This window comes from Lemur catta, chromosome 9, assembly GCF_020740605.2.
Source record: "Lemur catta isolate mLemCat1 chromosome 9, mLemCat1.pri, whole genome shotgun sequence".
In the NCBI taxonomy this organism is placed as follows: domain Eukaryota; kingdom Metazoa; phylum Chordata; class Mammalia; order Primates; family Lemuridae; genus Lemur; species Lemur catta.
Genome location: NC_059136.1, coordinates 85022594 through 85028118, shown reverse-complemented (window position 1 = coordinate 85028118; position 5525 = coordinate 85022594). Strand labels below are relative to the sequence as shown.

At 41.2% G+C, this 5525-nt stretch overlaps 1 long non-coding RNA gene and 1 other non-coding gene across 2 annotated transcripts; both read right to left on the bottom strand.

Moving 5' to 3' along the window:
• Window positions 1-658: 658 nt before the first annotated feature.
• LOC123644472 lies at window positions 659-3648 on the bottom strand. The gene is made up of 4 exons (XR_006737146.1): window positions 3536-3648; window positions 1351-1465; window positions 1018-1084; window positions 659-788 (listed from the first exon to the last, which is right to left on the bottom strand). It is a non-coding gene; the product is annotated as an uncharacterized LOC123644472 (long non-coding RNA).
• Window positions 1156-1244, bottom strand: LOC123645477. The gene has a single exon (XR_006737593.1). It is a non-coding gene; the product is annotated as a small nucleolar RNA SNORD87 (small nucleolar RNA).
• Window positions 3649-5525: the final 1877 nt, after the last annotated feature.

Here is a 5525-nt window from a genome sequence, read left to right as displayed (position 1 = left end):
ATGTTGCTGTACAAATTTTACATAGTTTGACTTACCATATGCAAATTGCATCCTTGATAAAAGCAAGGAATTTAAAAGGAGAAAAAGATTTAGCTAAACTTAAGCTTCACCAAGGTAGAAATTCAGTTTTAGGATTCTTGTCAATTCTTTTTATCCTAGACAGACCTGCCTGCCCAGCTACTATTTAATATGGCATAATTGCTAATTATTACTTGTACTAGGATTAGGATTATTTTTGTTCACAAAGATGAAAGCAAACTAAAGAATAAAATTTAAATTTTAAATAAAATCTGTAGATCACAGAAAGGTCAAACTTTCTGTAAGGGGCAATTTGATTGCATTAAGGAGGTCAAGATTTCAAACACCCGATTTTCAGGTACAATAGCAGGTTATGAAGGGAAGGCCAGATATGAAGTATGCAGTGATGAGGCCTTTCCAGAAACTTCTAAAGGCTAGAAAGGGAAACTGGAAGCACAAGAAATATCTCCTTACTGCCTACCTCAATTGAGAATCATCACCCACAGATGAGCTAGTTAACAAGAACATTGTATCCTTAAAGTATGTTAAAAATAGGTTTGACTAGTAGTGACTATGAGAATGGACCTGTTTTAAAGAAAAGACTTTACTGCCCAGCAATTAAAATAATTAGTGAAGCATCTGTTTTCTACATAATTTATTGTGATGTTCATTAGTATCAAAGAAACATTCATCTTCATCACTTGCTTCTGTTCATCTGTTTTCTTGAACAGTCTTCATTCCTTCTTCAAAAATATTTCATCATGCCACACCTCCAAAAAAATCAGAAACAGTGAAAATCATTCCATAATCAAAGATAAAATTATCACATAGCCTCAATATTCATTAAGTGCCCTTAAAAAAACTAATACTGAGAAAAGGAAACTGCACCCTGACATGCAAACACAACTTCAACAAGAATTGGACCCAACCCCTTGGAGTTTATCAGACACTTCTGAACTGTCAACAGATATGGTTGTTTCACAAGTCACAATTACTTACTTGAGGCAATGAAGAAATATTTTTAAAAACCACAGCTGAAGTACACTCATCTGCAGCTACCTATATGCTAAAGAGAAAGAACATTTCACCTCTTAATAAAAATTGTATTACATGCCATTAACATAACCAACACAGATTACTGGCAACTCAGTCTTTAAATTATTTCTTCAAAGATACCCTCAGCTGGGTAAACGGCAAAAAGTAATTTAAGTCATCATTGTGCCAGGTATTAAACCTATCAATATTAAGAACACACTAAACATTTCGGGGTACTTCCCCTTAATAACAATAGCAGAAAGACAAAAAAAAGCACACAACATTAACTTTTGGTACCTTAATACATGCAGTAATGGTCCTGGCTTTTTCACTGCCATCTTCTACAGGTTTTTGGAAAACATTTGTCACAATAACCTTCATACACCTTCAAAACTCATAGGCTTTTTCTCACCTGGAAATTGAATATTTCATTGTCAATTCCCATTTGTACTTGCATTTGTTTGTTTGGCATGTTATATGAAGGAATGGTCTGATAAGAGAATTTCATTCCTGTAAGGAACCATAAAACACCATACTTGCAAACTACCTTTTGGGACTCCAACCACTTTTCAATAAAAGTACTAGTATCTGTTGTTCAATACATCTCTAATGGAATAAAGGAATTTAATTCTTGCTCTATTACTTTTTGATCGTTGTAACTGACAAACCCCAAATTTAAAACATCTATAATGACCTGAGTATGTCAATTCCTTTGACTGATTAGCACCTAATAATTCCACAAATGAGCTTTTTCTCAAGCAGGAAAAATGGTGTAAACATTGTATGATACCATCACAGTTCTGATTTTGAGACACAATGGTCCTAATGAGTACACAGCCATTGCTTTTCTGTCTCAGAGCTTGACTAGGATGAGCTAAGCCAGGTTAAAGGTTAGATGTATAGAAACCTGTGTGCAGATTTTCACCTAAAAACATTACTATGTCAAATGATTGGGCATATTCTTGCAGAATTAAATCCCAAGTTAACTGAATGTACACAGGTACTGCAAAAGACATGGCCAGGGCCACAGATCATGCCATACAGCACCCCAGGAGTATAAATCACTGAGCCAGACAACTACTGGAAATGATTTATGAAGCCATACAAGTTAGGACCTTGCTAAACAATTTATCATTTTCACATCTTGAAATGCTGTAATATTTCACATAATCAGTATGAGGAGTACAAACTATTGGCTGTGAATAATTCTAATTTGGAAAATTTCAGTTTAATATTATGATTCACAGGAACTACAGACAACTACATGCATACTTGTATATTTTTATAAAGCTTAAGAAAACGTACACTGAGAGATGCATATGTATAAGACTGCTATCCATTCCACTACCACTCTCCCCAGCAACTGATGGGCACAAAATTCCAGATGTTCACCTCTAGATGGGAGTGGGACACAAATAGAACACAGTACTGGTAACATTACAGCTCCTAAATGGATCAGTAGGTTCTTTTGTATTTATTATGCTCCAGAATTTTCGTACACTCCCTTTATTTTTATCAAACACTTCGCTTGGAAATCTCTAGAAATCCCATCACTTAGCCATGAAAAAGGAATTCAAGCCACATATGGCTCGAAATTAAGGATGAATGCCAAATAAATTTAAAGCCACCACATTCGTCCTGTTGAAAGCTAACTATCAATTTCAGATGAAGCAATGTATTTCAAATTTGGGAGGAAGGAAAAAACCATATCAATGTACCAAGTCTCACCGACGCCTTACCATTTGTTTTTGAATAGGTAACATGTTTTTCCAGTCTGCCAGCTGTTGACCATGTATGTCCAGAAATGCATATCTCCATGTAAACGCAAGCATCTGCACGTGTAGCAGGCATTTACAGCCTCAGGGCCTTGTCTCAGAACGTATTTACAAGGGAGATCAGCAACAAACGCCAATAGCTCCACTAATGGCTGGAGACCAGTACGGACCCACCGGCAGCAGTTAAACTGCGTTTATTAAAATTAAAAAACCACACTCAAAGTACGGTTAAGGAAGGGTCGTCTTATCACCTAAAAGATAATCACCTCCCCCTTAATAAAATGCTCTCTTATTAAGGAAAAATAAGCCTCCCACGTAGAGGAACCTGAAACCGCCAAGGCCGCACGCGCAGCTTTGCGGGAGGCACAAAGGGATCGGCGAAGGCCCGGCGGGGCACGAAGCCATTTGGCCGTTCCTTCTCGGCGCCTCGGGTTCCCTTGAGTCACAGAAGGCCCTTTACTAGTTTCTGACCTGACAGTCAAAACCAGTTTTCGGAGTAGGCTCTAGACTCAGGGGGCGCAGAGCGTTAGCCCGTGGCCCTTGGGGCGCGGAGAGCGTCGCCTCCCGCGCCAACCCTCTGCGGCTGCCGGCGGCCCGGCTGGGCCAAGGGACGGAGGCCGCGGGAAAGCAGGCGCCGCACTCGGCACCCACAGAGCGGAGGAACCCGCAGGTAGGAGAGGAGGAACTAAGACCGCGATGGCTCTCACCTCCAAAAGCCCAGCTACGGGCGCGCAAGCTCAGCCGCCGTCCCGCCGGCATAACTGAAGCTCTTTCTCCCGTCTGACTCCCTCGGCGGCAGCGCGGAAAAGGAAGCGCGGCGGCCGGGGGCAGCTCTTGGGCCTTTAGGGCTGGTCCCGCCCCTTCCGGTTCATGGCCCCGCCCCCCGGTGCACAGTCTAGGGTAGTGCAAGGGGCGGACGGGGCCTGGGCTTCGAGTTTATACCGGCGAGCTGTGTAATTTCTAGAGGCTTTTAAGGCTCATGAGTGCTTCAGCTAGAGCTATTTCATTGAATATGCAAATGAGTTATCCACTCGGATACAAACGAGCAGCAAATGCTCTACAAAAGAAGGGTCTTTGGCCGGGCTCGATGGCTCACGCCTGGAGTCCCAATACTTCGGGAGGCTAAGGCTGGAGGATCACTGGAGGCCAGGAGTTCAAGACCAGCATGGGCAATATGGTGAGAACCCATCTCTACAAAATTAGTGGGACAGGGTGGCACATGCCTGTAGTCCTTCCTAGCTAGTCAGAGGCTGAGGCAGGAGGATCTCAGGAAATCGGGACTACAGTGAGGTATATGATTGGGCCAGTGCACTCCAGCTTTGGCTATGGAGACCCTAGCTAAAAAAAAAAAAAGAAAAAAAAAGGGCCTCCCATTCCTAGTAAGTTATGTTTATTTACTTGGTCTTCTCCCTAACAAAAAGCTGGTAGTACTGGCAGTCCAATTACAGTAAGAGTTCTGGAATTGGCCCCTCCACACACGGAAGAATCAGTTACAAAAACAGGAAAACCTATAATATTTTACCTATATTATAATGATAGCTATCGTTACTATTTTTATTGATAATAGCAATAGCAAGTTTTACAAAAGCATTTGTAAAGCAGTTTATGAACATGTTATATAATTCGCTATTGATTTTCATGTCTTATTACTCTTGCTTCTCTCAAGCAGTATATATTGAGTCCTGGCTGCAAAGCACTAGGCTTGGTGCTGGAGGAGAAAGGATTATGATTTTGTTACCAGAAAGAATACACATGAAAGCGTATAATTAAACAATTGAATCAGTAAAAGGTCATCTCTCCTTTAAAAACTGGAAATCTAAGAAACTGATACAAAATACGGTACACAATATATATTTGCCTCAAAGCAACATGAACATCTAACCCAGCAAAACAAATTGTGATTGTACCTACTTTAACAAAGGATTCCTCTCTATATAAAAGGTTTTGTAAAGTGCTTTACAAGGCTTTAAAAATCTTTGGGCCCCAAGGGGAAGAAGTTTCTTCTGTTAAGTAGTTGTGTGGGCTTCAGCCTACTTTACAGACTTGGATTCCCGGCTGGCTATTGCTCCCACAGTCTGATTTTGCAGCATAGGCAATCGCCTCCAATCCTTTGCCTGCAACTGTGTGGGCAGCTGTGGGAACCACCATTACTGAAAGGTGTAGTGGAAGGTGAGTTTGGACACTAAGCCCGTACATGCTAAGGCGACAATTTAGGCAAATTCTTGGTGCCACTGAGCCCAGGGCCATATGAGAAAGAACTGGAGGGAAACATGGACACTTCCTCTGCCATAATTCCCTACAGGATAGCTCCTGAGTTCCTGACAGCTTTCTGTTGCCACCTTCTGCAGGTGCTCACAAGGCATTCATCAGTTTCAACTGTGAAGAAATAGCTGAGCTGGGTGGATAGATATGGAAAGGGCCACTGCCTTACTGACTTAATAAGTTTTTTCTTCAGACCAGATACAATCAAATGTCATGGCTAAAATGTAGGTGTTCTTAAAACTGTACAGCTGCCCATTTTCAGATTATCATTTTATGTCAGTTATTTTAATTGATTAATAGTGTCATTAAATAAATGTCTGTTTTCAACTGCAAGTAAAAAAATATGCAACTAAAGTAGCTTTTTAAAAATGAGTCTAGGGCCGGGCACGGTGGCTCATGCCTATAATCCTAACACTCCGGGAGGCCGAGGTGGGT